Source organism: Paramormyrops kingsleyae, chromosome 18 (assembly GCF_048594095.1).
Source record: "Paramormyrops kingsleyae isolate MSU_618 chromosome 18, PKINGS_0.4, whole genome shotgun sequence".
NCBI classification, from domain to species: Eukaryota; Metazoa; Chordata; class Actinopteri; order Osteoglossiformes; family Mormyridae; genus Paramormyrops; species Paramormyrops kingsleyae.
This window is the reverse complement of record NC_132814.1, coordinates 1,216,792-1,235,793: the sequence shown is the minus strand read 5'-3', so window position 1 is coordinate 1,235,793 and position 19,002 is coordinate 1,216,792. Positions and strand designations below refer to the sequence as shown.

General features: G+C 44.7%; 1 pseudogene; it reads left to right on the top strand.

The window, feature by feature from the left end:
• The first annotated feature begins 5,011 nt into the window (after positions 1–5,011).
• Positions 5,012–9,427, top strand: LOC140579693 (uncharacterized; annotated as a pseudogene).
• The last annotated feature ends 9,575 nt before the right edge of the window (positions 9,428–19,002 follow it).

Below are 19,002 nucleotides of genomic sequence, written 5' to 3'. Positions count from 1 at the left end.
AAACATATTGGTGGAGATATAAAAATTTACCTGAGCTAATAATTCCTACACCATACTAATACGGTGTTTGACCCCCTTTCGCCTTCAGAACTGCCTTAATTCTATGTGGCATTGATTCAACAAGGTGCTGAAAGCATTCTTTAGAAATGTTGGCCCATATTGATAGGATAGCATCTTGCAGTTGATGGAGATTTGTGGGATGCACATCCAGGGCACGAAGCTCCCGTTCTACCACATCCCAAAGATGCTCTATTGGGTTGAGATCTGGTGACTGTGGGGGCCATTTTAGTACAGTGTACTCATTGTCATGTTCAAGAAACCAATTTGAAATGATTCGAGCTTTGTGACATGGTGCATTATCCTGCTGGAAGTAGCCATCAGAGGATGGGTACATGGTGGTCATAAAGGGATGGACATGGTCAGAAACAATGCTCAGGTAGGCCGTGGCATTTAAACGATGCCCAATTGGCACTAAGGGGCCTAAAGTGTGCCAAGAAAACATCCCCCACACCATTACACCACCACCACTAGCCTGCACAGTGGTAACAAGGCATGATGGATCCATGTTCTCATTCTGTTTACGCCAAATTCTGACTCTACCATTTGAATGTCTCAACAGAAATCGAGACTCATCAGACCAGGCAACATTTTTCCAGTCTTCAACTGTCCAATTTTGGTGAGCTCGTGCAAATTGTAGCCTCTTTTTCCTATTTGTAGTGGAGATGAGTGGTACCCGGTGGGGTCTTCTGCTGTTGTAGCCCATCCGCCTCAAGGTTGTGCGTGTTGTGGCTTCACAAATGCTTTGCTGCATACCTCGGTTGTAACGAGTGGTTATTTCAGTCAAAGTTGCTCTTCTATCAGCTTGAATCAGTCGGCCCATTCTCCTCTGACCTCTAGCATCAACAAGGCATTTTCGCCCACAGGACTGCCGCATACTGGATGTTTTTCCCTTTGCACACCATTCTTTGTAAACCCTAGAAATGGTTGTGCGTGAAAATCCCAGTAACTGAGCAGATTGTGAAATACTCAGACCGGCCCGTCTGGCACCAACAACCATGCCACGCTCAAAATTGCTTAAATCACCTTTCTTTCCCATTCTGACATTCAGTTTGGAGTTCAGGAGATTGTCTTGACCAGGACCACACTCCTAAATGCATTGAAGCAACTGCCATGTGATTGGTTGATTAGATAATTGCATTAATGACAAATTGAACAGGTGTTCCTAATAATCCTTTAGGTGAGTGTACATCACAAGGAAAAGAAACTATTATTTATAATAATTTACACAGCACACAATAACTACACATAAAAATATAGCATAGAAAAATCCAATAATATTATCGGACAAAATGGCCATGGAAATGTAACAGAGAACAGTGAGCTGGAGACCAGAGTCTTGACCCTGAGGATTGAAACATAATATTTAATTTCTCTGTTGTGTCACAAACCTTACAGATACACTACTTTTCAAAAAGAAAAATCCTCATGCATTTCTAAAAGGATGTTTTTGTCAAATGCCTCCAGCTCACTGAAAAACAACACATCAAGAGCACATATTATGGCCTAAATAAAGATATAGCATAGATATATAATATACCAGCAGACATTTTAAAAGTTTTTGTTAGGTGATTTAACAACAACAAGTGCATGTTCTACAGATTTTAATGTAGTTTCAGAATATGGCTTCCAATTTGCCACCACACGTCTGGTTTTGTCACGATTTACAATTAAAGTTCAACATAAATTACACTAGCCGACATCAAATTTGGTGAATAATATCAAATGACATTTTTCAAACACCCTTCATAAACAAACATTTTTAGTATATTTAGTTTTGCTCCAGCAGGTCTGGTTTTTCTATGATTTCGACTTAACTTTTTTTCCATATACAATGCATTGTATACCTAATAATGTCATTCTGATACCCGACATAAAAATCACCAGTAATCTATCATAGACTCATTTTTTGTACAAACTAGTCAGCAGGGTTTACAGGTAGCTTGCACTTATGTAAACTTACAGGTATGCTGCTGCAGGTCCACTGACGCCGATCTTTGTATGCAGAACTGTGGTTCGCCTTCCGGTACTGAGTGACAGCCCAGCAATTCATGGTGGTCTATCTTACAATTATCATGCCCCGCTCATCCCCGCCTCCAGTGTGCCACGCCCCCTCGTTAACCTCATGTGGAATCCCGATATCCTCAGCTGTTTCGAGTTGTTTCCATTAGTCCTATGTATTTAACTCCGCATCAACGTATGTTTCCCCAGTCCTGTCATTGAAGTCGCTACCTGTATTGCCTCGTGTTCCTGGCTGTTTTCCCCAATAAATCCCTTGTTTCCCGATCCTTCACTGTTGTGCCGCGTCTGGCTGTGATCGTGTTACCCGGAGCGTATGTCTGCCAACTGTCGGCAGGAATGAACGAAGAAAATTATGATTAAAAGATTAAAAAACACCAAACAATACGGCTTAAATATATAATTTATTGTACGATATAGGCCTACTATACATATGATCAGGAGCGCACATACAGTAACTGCATGGTACGCAAGTGCGCATTCCCAGTACACGCGCGGCAATTCCTTGTTGTAGCGCAACGCAAATACGTATTTATTTTATGTGCATTCACGCTGTTATGACAAAAAATTACCGTTGCAATTGAATATTTATGTGGCTAATTTGTACTTCTTTCGCGGCATGAAGGCTAGAATGCACAGTGATTTCTTGTCATAACAGCGCGAATGCACATGAAAAAAATACGCATTTGCGCTGCTACTGTACATTGCAGCGCGTATCGGTTTAGACAGCGAATGAGTACAGTACTTGCACACCAGGTATGTGCCTCCTGCATACTGAAGGGTTAATTATTTAAGAAATACAACTAATAATTTTATGACTGTATGGCCTCTAACCCAATGAAGAAAATAGACAAGGGAACTGAGACTAGGATGAGGTGATCTTACCCGTAAATGGGAAAAAGCAGGAACTTACAGCAAGGGAACGGGTCAAGATGACCTTGTTCTAGACACTAAGAGAACAGGAACCCATCTTATTGCTGACACTCATTTTTTACCCTTGTTTGGGAACATGCACACATACTAACTAGAGCAAAAGCTAAAGTATGATGTAGTCACGTAGATGGAAAAGTACAGACGAGGGGGGCCACACCCCAAAAGGCCTATAAAGACCTAGAGCCGACCCCTAGAGTTGGAGCATCTTCTTGTACATGCTGAATGTATGTCGGGGAATAAACTGGTGACTTGCAACCACTCCTCGACTGTGCAGTGAATCTCTTCTCATCAACGGACCCGGCGGAGTTCTGACTCCAACAATTTGGGGGCTCGTCCGGGATGAGCAGGAGATCTGCAAGATTCGGCTAAGTGTTGACGAAGCCCACTTGGACACAGAGAACTGCGGGGCCCGATTAGAAGAGGTAAGCAGAGCCTGTTATATCAAAATCTGCATATTGGTCATGTCAAATTGAGCAGTTTGAAGTGTCCAGTGGCCCGTCTGTAAATTAGCACAGAGAGGGGGTTGCGGGTACCAGGTATATGTGGGGTTGATGTACTGTGTCTTGTGTGGTTTATGCCTTGTGTATAAGGAGTGAGTATGGTAAGTCTGTGAGTGTAGAAAAACCGGAGTTTTAAAAAAAAAAAAAAAAAAAATATAAGAGATTTAAAAAATAGAAAAAAAGTAATAAGAAGAGATATAAAAAATAAAAAAAAATAATAAGAGATAGCAAAAAAAAAAAAAAAAAAAAGGGAATAGAGGGTACGGGACCCTGTCCGGCCGAAAAGTAAGTAAATAAAAAGAGGTACAGGGACACATTTTAAGGAAAAGACGGTCCGGACCCATTTTAAGGAACGGAGGGTGTAGGACCCCGCATAGTCTTGGGTGTGGCGACCTCCCTATTGGTTGACAAGCTGGTAGGCGAGCTGGGTATTGGGACCCGGGGAATTCAAGACCCCCAAACAGAAGGTGGGGAGAGGAACTAAGGTCCCTCTCCAAAAGGGCTGGAAGTCCCGAGGCATGGAGTCTCAAAAATGCTAGGAGGTGTATGAATGTGATGATTTGGCTGAGATTGAGAGTGTGAGGTATGCCCTACTCCGGGGAATGTGAATGAAGAATTATTGTTTGTAAGGCTGTTTTGTGTATTGGTGGTGTTTAATAGTAGGACATTACACTACAATAAAAGGTGTAGGAAGTGTAGCTGGGTGAACCCCCACCCAGAGGTAAAAGCGCTGCTAGAAGAAAATAAAGATAAATAAATAAATAATAATAATAAATGATATAAAAAAAAAAAAAAGGGATTAAAGCAGAATAGAGAAGTAATATATAATAATAAAAATTAATACTAAATAATAGGAATAAAATAAAGCTAACATAGCTGGCCCAATTACAATGGATCGCGAGTTTGATAGAGAGCCAGATGACGGAGGATGGGCACCTCCTAAAAATACAGTGTGGAAGCCCCTGTTAAGGCAGATTCAGGTGGTGAAGGAAGCAGTGGCAGGGGCAAGTAGGGAGAATAATAAGGAGAAAGAGGTAACAGATGCAGCGCAGCGTATGTGTGAGGCGATTCGGAGCGCTGGATGCCAAGCGGAGGACAGGTGCTCATTGGGAGAAATATTGTGGGAAAAAGAGAGAGAGCAGGCTAGTCTCAGGGACGAGGCAGCTCAGAAGAGAGTGAGCGTTAATCGGATCAAAAAGGGAAAGCTTAAGAAGGAGATAGAAAAGTATGAGAAGGAAAGGAGAGAGTGGTCGGCGTTGGCTCTGTTCTGGCAGGGGACGAGTCACCTCCATACGGAGGGGAGAGAGGAGTGTGAGTCACCCTCTCCTGCAGAAGGCACACAGACAGGCAGTGAGGATCCTCCTCCGGCATATACAGGCCAGAGAATGTCTCCAACAGCGCCCACAGCCCACATGTGCCCAATGATTAATGTTACAGGGGGAACCCTCCACATTCGCACACAGGGGACTCGGGAAGTCTCAGCAGGTGCGCGGTCGGAGAAAATGGAGGAGGAACCAGACGGGGGCTCAGACGTCGAGGCTGAGTCCTCCTCTCAAGGGACAGGAGACAGGTTAGATTTACAGCACTGTGCACGGGCACCAGACCAGCCAGCGTTCCGTAACAGAATAGCGCGGGAGCAAGCAGAGGAGTTCGGGGAGAATGGCATATTTCAACCCGCCACCCCAGGAAGAGGGCTAAAGTTAAGTGGCAGGAAGCAAAGGCAAGTAGAGGTGGTGGGACAGTTAGTGGGGACGTGTGAGGAGACTGAGGAGGACGCACGGTTTGAGGACTGTGAGGAAGAGCCTTTAGGGGAAAACCAGACAGACGCACTAGGTGCACAATACATAGGGGGAGCGCAAGGGTCGTCCGGAACTGGATACGGCTTGCGCTCCAAAGGGACAAAGCTCGTCGCACCTCTATTGCGAGGAACAGGCGGCAGAGAAAGATATGAACCTTTCTCAATAGGGGATGTGCAGGCTTTGGCAGACAAGCTGCCTCCCCCGGCAGAGGGGGGAGGACAGTGGCTGGATAAGTTGGATCAACTCACTCAGGGTCTGACGTTGGCCCTGGGGGATTTCCGGGCAGTGGCAGCCCGATGTATGACTAAGCACGCTCTACAGGATTTAGAGGCCAGAGCAAGGGTTACGACAGTTGCAAATAGTGTGATTCTGACAGCGGTGATAGTGGACCTGGGTGACGCCATGCGAGAGATTTTCCCCGCCCCAAGCGGAGCAGTGATCCCAAAGTTTACATGGGAACCTAAACTCCACCCCAGAGAATATTGGCGACTCCGGTGGGACTCAAACCCACAACCTTTGAAGTAGATAAATAAAATAAGTAAAGAGGATAGGACCTGTTGCACTGGCTGCCATCCAGGGTAGGATGGGGCGCAGCGGGAATGGTTCAGGCGGGCAGTAATGGAGGGAGTCCCAGCGGGAGTGAAGGGGGCTATATTAAACAACCCAGATCTCCAAGAAGCAGAATCTCAGATGTGGGACAGGCATGTCGTCCATCATTTGCAGAGGGCAAAAGAGGAAACACAGAAAGAGGAAGGCGACCTTAAGGAACTGCAGTCGCAGCTGCTGAAGCTGCAGGTGGGTGAAGCCAGAAAAAAGGCGATCCAAGACAAAAAGGCAGGGCAGGGGAAGCAGATGGTGGCGGGGGTTTCCCCAGAGGGACCACCGTCTCAACCACCGGGTCCCTGGAATGGGACACCCACCTACCAACAGGGAGGGTGGGGCCAACAGTGGGGAAGGGCCTGAGGCGGTTGGGGTCGGGGATACAGGGGCCGGGGCTGGAGAAGGGGCGGCCCGCAAAGGGGACCGCCGTCAGGTGTCTGTTTCAGGTGTGGGGCAGAAGACCACTGGGCAAGGGATTGTCCAGCACCCCCTCCTAGCAGTGCACGCGGCAGGGGAGGACCTCCTACAGGCCAAGTGCAGGCACCCAACATACAGATGATGGCACCACACCCACAGGCAGTTCCCCCAGCAGGACTCTACCCGATGATGGAAAGGGGGGAGTGGGACTGGTTTCCCCCTCCCCAGTGACAGTGCCCACGAGCGGCCCGGGAGGCAGGGGAGGCAGACCCCATGCTCTCGCTCCTGGTCATGGATAAGGTACTGCCGTTCTTGGTGGACACGGGAGCCACGTACTCCACTCTTAACGTGGTCCCAGAGAAACATCATTTGTCTGCCTCAACAGTGACCGTGGTGGGCTTCTCGGGAGAAGAACAGAGACTGGCAATAACGAAACCTGTGAAAGTTGCGGTGGGGAAACAGACTTTCCTCCACCCTTTTGTTGTGTCTTCTTCAGTTCCAGTGAATCTCCTGGGCAGGGACATGCTGGTGAAGTTGGGCGCCTCAATTCTGTGCAGTGCAGATGGACTGGTGGTTACCCTGCCGGAAGGCACTAACACGGGGGCGGGACAGTGGTAACCAGGCCCTGGCAGACATCTATTGGGGCCTACTGGAGCCCGGCCTGGCTGGCATCCTGGCGGCCTACTCAGCGTGGCGGCCCTGGATCTTGCTCCTAGAGCCCTATGTGCCCCCCTGACCCGCCTCATGTGACCCTTTTCTATGATAGGGAAAATACTGAATGGTATGAGGAACTGTTTGTTGAGCAACTGGAAGGCCAACAGTGGCCTTTGAGAACATTTATGTGGGTCCCGAAGGAGTAGCCTCAGCCACCATGCTAACCCCAGAACAAGTGACCTGGTTTATGATGGGACAGGAGGCTGTCCCACATGTCTCTCTGGCCCTCCATCCTAAAACACCAGGCCAAAGAGTTGGGCCCGATGGTTAAACGGGCCAGAGAATCAAAGGACTGGGTGCAGACCCAGATCCCACAGATCTCCTTTTCACCCTCCTGCAGCACTTATTGCATATAGGTCGCAGCACAGGACACAGCCCTCTTGCAACATGAGCAGATAGCTAGGGATCATGGGCGTGACCAGTTCCAAACCCATATGTTGCCCTGACTAATTTGACCCCACGACAGAAGTGGTTCACTTGTATTGACTTGGCAAATGCTTTTTTCTGTCTGCCTCTAGCAGAGGAGTGCAGAGACATATTCTCCTTCACGTACAAGGGTTGTCAGCTAAGGTACACATGCCTGCCTCAAGGGTTCGCCCTTTCTCCAGGGATCTTTAATCAGGCCTTAAAGCAGGCTTTGCAGGGATGTTCTCTCCCGGAGGGTGTCACCCTCATCCAATACGTTGACGATCTCCTGATTGCTGCCCCAACATCGGAGGCGGCCCTACAAGCCACCCAGTCCGTGCTGCTCAGATTGTAGGAAAAAGGGTTGAAGGTCAGTAAGGATAAATTGCAGATTGCGCGGACAGTTGTGTCCTTTCTAGGTCGAGTGTTGTCCAGCGCAGGGACAGGTCTCTCCCCGGCTCATCGTTCAGCTATCCTGCATCATCCAAAACCCACTACGGTAAAAGACATGTGGTCCTTTTTAGGTCTCACAGGCTACAGTCGCACGTACATTCCAGATTACACGGGGCTCACACAGCCTCTGAGGGCTTTGGTCCGGGAGCACGGCCTACGTCGCCTCAGTGCATCCCTCAATTGGGACCAGGCGTCAGAGGAGGCTTTTATCATCTTAAAGCAGAAACTAGCCCAGGCCACAGACCTAGCCCTCCCAGATTACTCTCTCCCGTTCCACTTGGATGTTTCTGAAGCAGGTGACGTTGTTAACGCCATCCTGTTTCAGAAAAAAGGGGGAGAGCGGAGAGTGTTGATGTACGTGAGTGTAAAACTTGATACTACAGGACTACAGAAAAAAGACATCCTGCATGCACAAAACATGCAGCGGTAGTGGCTAAAATTATTCAGAAAATTGCACACATAGTGATGGGACACGCGTTGCATATCCTGACCTCACACAGCGTGGTGGCCTATGTAAACTCACACACCTTTACCATGACGTCGCTTAGGCAGCAGAGACTTTGCAAAATACTAGGGGCACCCAATTTGAATTTTTCCCACGAAGGGATAAACATGGCCGATCGGATGAGCATGGGAGAACCACATATGTGTGAGTCCAGAGTTCAGAAAGAGGAGAAGGTTAGATTAGATCTAGAAGCCGAAAAAATAGAGGGAACAGAGGATTGGTTCACAGATGGTTGTTGTTTCAGGACGGACACAGGAGGTTTGCAGGCAGGATACGCAGTGGTTGCTAGACAAGAACAGGACTATGTCACCTTCATTGCAGAAAAGCTGGAAGGAGCCCAGTCGGCTCAAAGGGCCGAAGTGATAGCTGTAATTGAAGCGCTAAAACTAGCGGAAGGAAAAGAAGTCACCATATATTCAGATTCAGCCTACGCTGTAGGCGCAGTGCATGAGGAACTCAGCCAATGGCTCAGAGCAGGATTTTTGACTGCGGGAAACAAGCCAATAAAGCATGAAGCAGAGATGAAACAGCTGGCGGAAGCCCTAATGCTCCCCAAAAAAGTGGCCGTAGTAAAATGCAGGGGCCACGAAGGGTCAGGAACAATGGTAGCAAAGGGAAATCAGGTAGCAGACGAAGAAGCAAAAAGAGCGGCAGGATACCATGTGACCAAACAGATGGTCACGGTGGAAGAGGAACTTAGGCTGAGTGATAGGCTAACCCTGGAAAAAGTCCAGCAAGAACAGGACAAAGCCTCTCCAGAGGAGAAAACTATGTGGATGAGAAAAGGGGGGATGCAAGGAGGGGGGCCTGTGGCAGAATAAGGAAGGGAAACCAGCCCTGCCTCCCGGTATTCGCCAGGCAGTCTAGCAGAGGCTCACGGGGTTGGACATGCAGGGGTGAAACAGATGTTAGAAAACTTGACTATGTGGTGGCATCCGTTTATGAAAGACATGGTGCAGGGACACGTTCGAGATTGTGCGACCTGTACCGTTCATAACTCGCGACCCACAGTCAAGCCGGAAAAAGGACAGTTCCCAACATGTACAAGGTCAAGGGAGGAAATCATCATAGATTACACAGACATGCTTATTCCAGTGAAGGGGTTCAGATATGTGTTGATGTGTGTGGATGCATTTTCGGGGTGGCCGGAAGCATGGCCCACAAAAAAGGAGGATGGCGCATCGGTGATAAAGTTTCTGATCAATCAGTACATACCGAGACACGGGTTTCCCAATAGGATCCGGTCAGATAATGGGACTCATTTTAAGAACGAAGACCTCCAGAAAGTGGAGAAAGCGTTGGGATTAAGACATGCGTTCAGAACTGTCTATCATCCGCAGTCCCAGGGAAAGGTGGAGCGAATGAACCAAACAATAAAACAAAAATTGGCAAAAATCTGTGCACAGACTAAAATGAATTGGGTTGATGTTTACCGCTGGCACTGATGTCAGTACGGTGTTCTATAAATAGGGGGACTGGGTTCACTCCCTTTGAGCTTCAGACAGGCAGGCAGTTTCCGGGACCCCAGAGAGGGCTATCCTGGACCCCCGACAAAAAGGGGGAGCGAAATCCGAGGTTGTATTATGATGGTTTGCAAGTTCTCGTTGCAGATTTCTCCAAACAGATCCAGGAAACGAGATCTGGGAATCAGGCACCCGAACCACACACGGCAGAGTGGGTCCTCCTGAAAGTCATCAAACGGAAGTGGTCAGAGCCCAGGTGGACCAGCCCCTTCCGAGTTACCGAGAGGACGTCACACGCAGTTCGTCTAAAAGACAAAGGGGGCACGTGGTTCCATTGGAGCCAGTGTGCAGCTGCAGAGGAGCCAGGCAGGACCACCGCAGAGATACAGAGGGACCTCGGAGAAGACACCCAGAGCGTCAGTTCGGCTGAACCAGACGCGACTCAGGTCTCAACAGAAGGGCAGAATAATCCCTTGACCTGAGCAGATCAGCAGGGCAGTCTACCCCTGACTGATTGAAGAAATCAACACATCATCCGTCGCAGATCATCAGGACCAAGATGCAGAGATTCAAGATAAAAAGGGGGCTTGTGGGGGAAACCAATGTATTGTGTGTAATGCTTAAATTGCTGATGATTATATTGCTTTCCATTGTCCAGACGGGAGAAGCCGCTTCGTTCGAGTGCGTGGGGTCAGGGGGAGAGGCCCCTCTGAAGCTTCAGTACCTGAGAGGCACCCCCACCACTTTCGTGTTCGACTTATGTGACGTGATAAATTGCCAGGAGCAGAATGCGTCGTACCGGAGTTATGCGGTATGGCTTTGTTGGGATTATTATTATCATAATGGGTGCACCACTGGTCGACATTGGGTGAGGCATATGCATGTGGGGTGCGGTAACATGATTGCCTATAATCAGGTTCATTTCCTTATTACTGCCCATAATCACATGCTGCCTATAATCTTAATCAACAGGATCACATATACTACTTAAAATCAGGGTGATCTCCTAGCGGAGATCAAAAGGGGGAATTGAAGGGTTAATTATTTAAGAAATACAACTAATAATTTTATGACTGTATGGCCTCTAACCCAATGAAGAAAATAGACAAGGGAACTGAGACTAGGATGAGGTGATCTTACCCGTAAATGGGAAAAAGCAGGAACTTACAGCAAGGGAACGGGTCAAGATGACCTTGTTCTAGACACTAAGAGAACAGGAACCCATCTTATTGCTGACACTCATTTTTTACCCTTGTTTGGGAACATGCACACATACTAACTAGAGCAAAAGCTAAAGTATGATGTAGTCACGTAGATGGAAAAGTACAGACGAGGGGGGCCACACCCCAAAAGGCCTATAAAGACCTAGAGCCGACCCCTAGAGTTCGAGCATCTTCTTGTACATGCTGAATGTATGTCGGATGTTTGCTCCCAGATTGCGCAATCTGTCAGGGAATAAACTGGTGACTTGCAACCACTCCTCGACTGTGCAGTGAATCTCTTCTCATCAACGGACCCGGCGGAGTTCTGACTCCAACAATACAATCATTTTTGCATATAAAATAAAGGGGTGACTTACGCAGGGTTGCCAACTTTGGTCAGCTGGTTGGCGTGAGATTTACACACGTACTTAGGCTACATGTACCTAACAGTTTTATTACCTTGCAAATAGTATTTAGGGTTTGCAAACTGCCCCAACGCTTTTGATGTAGCCAATTTTGGGTTTAAAATGGATGAATAGAGATTCGCCATAAGATTGATTGCTGTGAGCGTTTGAGTCTGAAAGCCTGAGTCTCGCTCCAGATGCGTCAGAGTCGGCAGCCTGCTTACGGCCGGATCGGACCTACGACCGGTCAGTCGGAGCCGATCGCAGCCGAAAGTCGCCGACGACCTGCATAGGATCGTATTGTTTGTTATGGTACGAATGGGCGTCCGTGGCAACAGCTTGATTACTTTTGAATCACATGTACTTCTTTTCTCAAACTTCTTTCGAGCATCTTGGCGAGTGGCTGCATTTTGAAGAGACTTAATATCTTAAAAATGGAAAGCAAAGAAATGAAAGTAGTTAAGATTAAAATTAAAATGACCGTTACAATTAAAATAACAGCTAAGGAATCTGACACCCATTTAGAAAAAAATGAGGCCGTGGAAAAGAACAGCAGCGAGAAGGTGGAGAAAGTCAGCATGGTGAAAGATATGATCAAGAAGACGGATGAGACGGAGAAGCCCTGTTCTACGCGGAGGGTGTGTTACATGCCGAAGGTAAAGACCTGGATTAGGAGTGTGGCAGTTTAAGCAGAGCTCTTAAAGAAAAATATATAGAAAGAAGGAGAGAAGCGCACGGAAAGTGGAATAAGACAGGCCGGCATGGTGGAGCTACCAAGCCAGCAGCTGGTTTAATTTTAGCTTTTCTTAAATTAAAAGTAATTTCGGGGAAAAAAAAAGAGTTATCCTTTAGTTTTTCGGTGAGTGTTACGGGACTGCGTTAAGGGAAAATGTTCATTGTGCTATGGCGGGATATAAAAAGTAAAGGAAAAAACCTACCGGGGATTTAAATAATGCTTTATTTGCCCATTGAGATTACGTAAACCTTGGATGTTATAATGTGTCATCGATATGTACATGTTGTTGTGATATGAGTTCGTTATGTGTAAAAGGGAAAAAAGGGATATGTTTTATTTTTCTAGTGCGCCATATTCCCTACCCATATTTTTCTTTTAGATGTCCGCAGTCCAGGTTAAGGCTGTGATAGTGTGTGAAACCCTGAAAGCAAATTATATCGAGGATATTGTCGTTATGACATAATTGATAAAACGATAAGCACGCGACAGGCTTTGTTCCTCCTCCTCAGTCTTGTAATTTGATGCCAACATTACCGTCACGTGACTCAGGGGCGCCAGGCAAGCACACAGGCTCACTTGCGCGCGCACACACACTCACTGGCAGAGGCCTTGCAATTTGGCAGAGAATATCCAGGTAGAGTATAGTGGTGCCAGTAATATTTTAGTCATCTTCAGCATTAGTTAATATTAAACTTTCAAAGTGCAAGTGGTTAAAACTCAAAATGTATAAATTATGCTAAGACCTTTTTATCATGGATGCTAGTGTTAGCATCAGGTTCAAATAGGTATATGGTTTGGGTTAACGTGATGATTTTTCAGTCACCGTGACCAGAATCATGGAATGCGGTTAATCAAAGTTATTTTTTAACTCATTACTTCTTCTGTGATTAATTAATCGAAATGAGCATGTTATTTGATACAATATTATCCCATTGCCACATGTTATAAAATGAATACATTTACTGGAATTGAAAGAAATATACTGAATATAGCTCAGATTTGATTGACTATAATTACCATTTTGTGTTAGCTTTTTCATTTAATGTTTTTAAACTTTATTGTATTTTTTATTGTACTTTTTTTTGTATTTTCACTAATTATTTTTATTATTATTATTTTTTTAAATAAGCCGGTTCTCTAATTTTGTGCACTTTATTTAAGAAAAATACATTTTGTGTTGTGTTTTATAATAAAGTATTTATTTACTTATTAACCTTACCAAAATTCTGTCCTGCTGTCACAAATCTTGTGGTATCGCACACCACTACTTGGAGAGGAAAACGGTCAGGGGAAGAATACGGTCACACGCACCCTGCCAGGATCTGCACCGGAGCCGAGCGCCCTCCGTTGGATTCCAGATAAGAAAAGAAAAGACACAAAACTGATGGAAAAGGGTTTGGAAATGATTATATAGAGACGGAACCAGGCTGAGCCTTAGAGAGGAGATAGTTTATTGTTATATTATTGATTAGGTAAGTGGTTACAGGTCAAAATAAATAAGATAAGGAAATAAGTTTTTGGGTGGACTTGTTTTACTAATCATCCTCCTCCCTGAGCCTAGAAAGAAGGGTTACATATTGTAAAGCTCTTATATTAGAAAGATCTCGGTGTGTATGTTGATGCTTCCATGTCCCACTCTCGCCAGTGTGGGGAAGCAATAAAATAGAATGTTGGGTTATATCTCTAGGTGTGTAGAGTTTAAGTCAAGGGAGGTGATGTTACATTTATATAATTACTTGGTAAGACCCCACCTAGAATATCGTGTGCAGGTTTGGTCACCATACCTTAAGAAGGACATTGCTGCCTTAGAAAAGGTGCAACGGAGGGCTACGAGAATGATTCCTGGTCTTAGAGGAATGTCGTATGACGAGAGGTTAGCTGAGCTGAATCTGTTTAGCCTTGAGCAAAGGAGACTAAGGGGGACATGATCCAGGTCTATAAGATGCTGACAGGTCTGGATGCTGTTCAGCCAAATGACTATTTCAATATTAGTTTAAATACTAGAACTCGTGGACATAAGTGGAAATCAGCGGGAGAACATTTTAAAGCAAATTTGAGGAAGCACTTCTTTACACAACATGTAGTTAGAGTATGGAATAGTCTTCCTGCTAGTGTAGCGTAAGCTAAAACCCTGGGTTCCTTTAAATCAGAGCTAGATAAGATTTTAACAACTATGAGCTATTAGTTAAGTTCTCCCCAAATGAGCTTGTTGGGCCGAATGGCCCCCTCTCGTTTGTAAATTTCTTATGTTCTTATCTTATCTTAGCCTATCTTATCCTATTTTATCTTAGGATAAGATAGGCTAAGGTAAAATAGGATAGAATGAGATAAGATAAGATAGAATGAGACAAAATAAGATAGGATAGGATGAGATAAAATAGGATAAGGTAGGATAGGAAGGGCTAAGATAAGATAGAATTGGATGAAGTAGGATAGGAATGTATAGGATCGAATAGGATAAGGTAGGATAGGAATGGCTAAGATACGATATAATAGCATAAGGTAGGATAGGAATGATTAAGGTAAGGTAGAATATGATAAGGTACTGTAGGATAGGAATGGTTAAGGTAAGATAGAATACCATAAGGTAGGATAGGAATGGCTAAGGTAAGATAGAATAGCATAAGGTAGGATAGGAATGGCTAAGGTAAGATAGAATAGCATGAGGTAGGATAGGAATGGCTAAGGTAAGATAGAATAGCATAAGGTAGGATAGGAATGGCTAAGGTAAGATAGAATAGCATAAGGTAGGATAGGAATGGCTAAGGTAAGATAGAATTGGATTAGTTAGGATAGGAATGGCTAATGTAAGATAGAATAGCTTAAGGTAGGATAGGAATGGCTAAGGTAAGATAGAATAGCATAAGGTAGGATAGGAATGGCTGAGATAGGAACGGCTAAGATAAGAGAATAGCATAAGGTAGGATAGGAATGGCTAAGGCAAGATTGGAAAGGATGAGGAAGGATAGCAATGGGTTAGGCAAGATAGAATAGGATAAGGTAGGATAGGAATGGCTAAAGAATGATATATTAGGATAAGGTTGGTTAGGAATGGGTAAGGTAGAATAGCATAAGGTAGGATAGGAATGGGTAAGGAAGAATAGCATAAGGTAGGATAGGAATGGGTGAGGTAGAATAGCATATGGTAGGATAGCAATGGTTAAGGAATAATAGACTAGGATAAGGTAGGATAGGAATCGGTAAGTTAGAATAGCATAAGGTTGGATAGGAATGGCTAAGGAATGATAGATTAGGATAAGGTAGGATAGGAATGGCTGAGATAGGAACGGCTAAGATAAGAGAATAGCATAAGGTAGGATAGGAATGGCTAAGGCAAGATTGGAAAGGATGAGGAAGGATAGGAATGGGTTAGGCAAGATAGAATAGGATAAGGTAGGAAAGGAACGGATAAGATAGAATCGCATAAGGTAGGATAGTGTCGCCTATGGCTTACTCACTGGGGGCTTTGGGTGGGGATGCTGTAAAGCGCTTTGAGACGATGTAATGTTGTCAAAATGCACTATAAAAAAATAAATTTGTTATTCGTTGTTGTTGAATGCGTAAGGTAAGATAGCAATGCATAAAGTAGGACAGGAATGGCTAAAGAATGATAGCTTAGCATAAGGTTGGATAGCAATGGCTAAGGTAGAATACCATAAGGTAGGTTAGGAATGGCTAAAGTAGAATACCATAAGGTAGGATAGGAATGGGTAAGTTAGAATAGCATAAGGTAGGATAGGAATGGCTAAGGAATGATAGATTAGGATAAGGTAGGATAGGAATGGCTATGATAAGTTAGACTTGGATGAGGTAGGATAGGAACGGATAAGATACCAGTGGATAAGATAGGATAGGAATCTCTAAGATAAGGTTGAATTGGATAAGGTAGGATAGGAATGGCTGAGATAGGAACGGCTAAGATAAGAGAATAGCATAAGGTAGGATAGGAATGGCTAAGGCAAGATAGTAAAGGATGAGGAAGGATAGGAATGGGTAAGGTAAGATAGAATAGGATAAGGTAGGAAAGGAACGGATAAGATAGAATAGCATAAGGTAGGGTAGTGTCGCCTATGGCTTACTCACTGGGGGCTTTGGGTGGGGATGCTGTAAAGCGCATTGAGACGATGTAATGTTGTCATAATGCACTATAGAGAAATAATTTTGTTACCCGTTGTTGTTGAATGGGTAAGATAAGATAGAAAAGCATAAGGTTGGATAGGAATGGCTAAAAAATGATAGATTAGGATAAGGTTGGATAGGAATGGGTAAGGTAGGATAGCATAAGGTAGGGTAGGAATGGGTAAGGTAGAATAGCATAAGGTAGGATAGGAATGGCTAAAGAATGATATATTAGGATAAGGTTGGTTAGGAATGGGTAAGGTAGAATAGCATAAGGTAGTGTAGGAATTAATAGCTCAAATAAATTTTAATATTCTCCACCAATATGTTTGAATTAATTAAAGTTTAATTAATTATTATTTAATGCTGATTATTAATCAATTGTTATGCCGAATGGTCGGCTCCTCCAAACTCAATTGCGGTATCCCTGTGAGTCTGTTAATGTGAGACTTAAATGGGATTCACTAATTACCAGTATCGCTTAGTAACCTGGGTTAGAAGGCTCGTCCAGCGAGCTGCATCACCAGGTAATGTACACGATTGGTAGCGAAGCTCCCCTCTCGGCCAATGAGAGAGAGTCTCGCGATGTTTCAGGCGAGTTTGAGGTTCAGAGCGTGTAGCAAGATCGCACAATGGCAGGAACTTATTATGAGACACACAATGACGGAGGCTAAAGTTGTGTAAAAGACATGCATTTATTCCTAGCTAACACTACAACTGACATAAGACAGACATTACACCTAACACAAACAACAAACACGAAATAACGGAATAAAACAAACAATGTAATTATGAAAATGCAATGACCGGATTTAAATGAGTAACCTGAAATGGGAAATACTGTTCTGCAAAGCAAGCACAGTTTGTGTCTTATAGCAGGTTAACAGAACAGCTTAAGTTGTTAGAATGAAAGGAAGTTGGTTTACTTGGTTGAAGAGTGAGGGGGGGGGGGGTCTTGGCAGTTGATGGCAGAGCTGCTGAGCCGATGGCACTCAGGAAGGCGCGGCGTTTGAAGCAGTGGAGTGGAGCCCCTTTGGATTCTCTCTCCTGGTGAAGCCTTGTCTTGGGTGCTGTTCTCTGTTCAGCTGGGCCTTCACCGGAGGGTTTCTGGTGGGCTTCTCTGCTCCTGGGCTGATGGCCTTTTCTGTATGGCTGCTGTGTGTTCTCTGCGCTGGTTGGCGGTTGTTCTGCTCGCCTTTGTTCTGAGGTGCTAGATTTTTATGGTCTAAAGTTCATGAATAGGGATGACCAGGAATTCGACTCCTGGCCCAATGGCTGGCCATCCATTTGGCGGGCTTTCGGAAGGGGGTCTGTATCAGTCCTTTTGGGATTTATGGCCCGCCTGATTCTACCTTTACTGATGAATATTCATTAAGCTGTTATAACTTTTGATACATCCACTTTTATGGTAATCACTGACCGGATTTGGAATCAGGGGTGATTAACAATCAGTTTGATACCAAACATGCCATACCAGCTTCACAGGTACATACCTCATACCATCTGTATTAATTGATTAAACAATTAATTATTTTATCTATGTGACTGATTCACATCAGTATAGGATACAGGTGTTTTGGGTTGCACCTCAACAGATGTTACACTTTGTGCAGATATTACATCAAATATTCATATTACAAACAGCACATCTTATCCATAGATAGGCGTGGCCGTTAGTTTGTGGTAATATCAATATAAGTTGCACATCTGGAAACAACATATTTTGTTTGGTGTGGCTTATGCCAATTCAACTTCTCCAGAATGGATAAAATACACCTTAATTCAGTTCTTTTAACATAGCATGGTAGAAACAAAGAAACTTGGTGAGGTCCACCAAGATCAGATTAGGACCTCAAAGGAATGTTGGAAGAGAAGGGGGGGTTTTAACACAGAAGACTCTCTAAAAGTTAGGACACATACAAACATAACGTATCTGTATATTGAGACTAGTAGTCGTGAGTAAATCAATATACAGGGTATACAAAAGCCAAACTTAAATGAAATTTCCTTTAGGGTGTTCGTCTGTTGGGTGAGTGAAATGTAAGGCAGAGTGAGTGTATGTGGAGGGGGTTGTGTGCCAAGTTGAGGGACCCCTGTCCGTGAAGTCCACTCTGCTTGTCTGTAGGTCCCTAAATCTTTGGGCAATAAAAGTTGGAGTGCTAGCCTCCCTGGTTATCTGTGTGCGTGTGTTTGTGTGTGTAACCCCCCTTTGGTGCCTCTCGTACCAGGCTCGGCCTTGTCTCAGGCCACCTGGAATTTAGGCCCTGTGATATGTGCATGTGTGATCCTACAGTAGGATAGGAATGGCTAAGGAAGAATAGCATAAGGTAGGATAGGAATGGGTGAGGTAGAATAGCATATGGTAGGATAGCAATGGTTAAGGAATAATAGACTAGGATAAGGTAGGATAGGAATCGGTAAGTTAGAATAGCATAAGGTAGGATAGGAATGGCTAAGGAATGATAGATTAGGATAAGGTAGGATAGGAATGGCTGAGATAGGAACGGCTAAGATAAGAGAATAGCATAAGGTAGGATAGGAATGGCTAAGGCAAGATTGGAATGGATGAGGAAGGATAGGAATGGGTTTGGCAAGATAGAATAGGATAAGGTAGGATAGGAATGGGTAAGGTAGAATAGGATAAGGTAGGATAGGAATGGGTAAGGTAGAATAGCA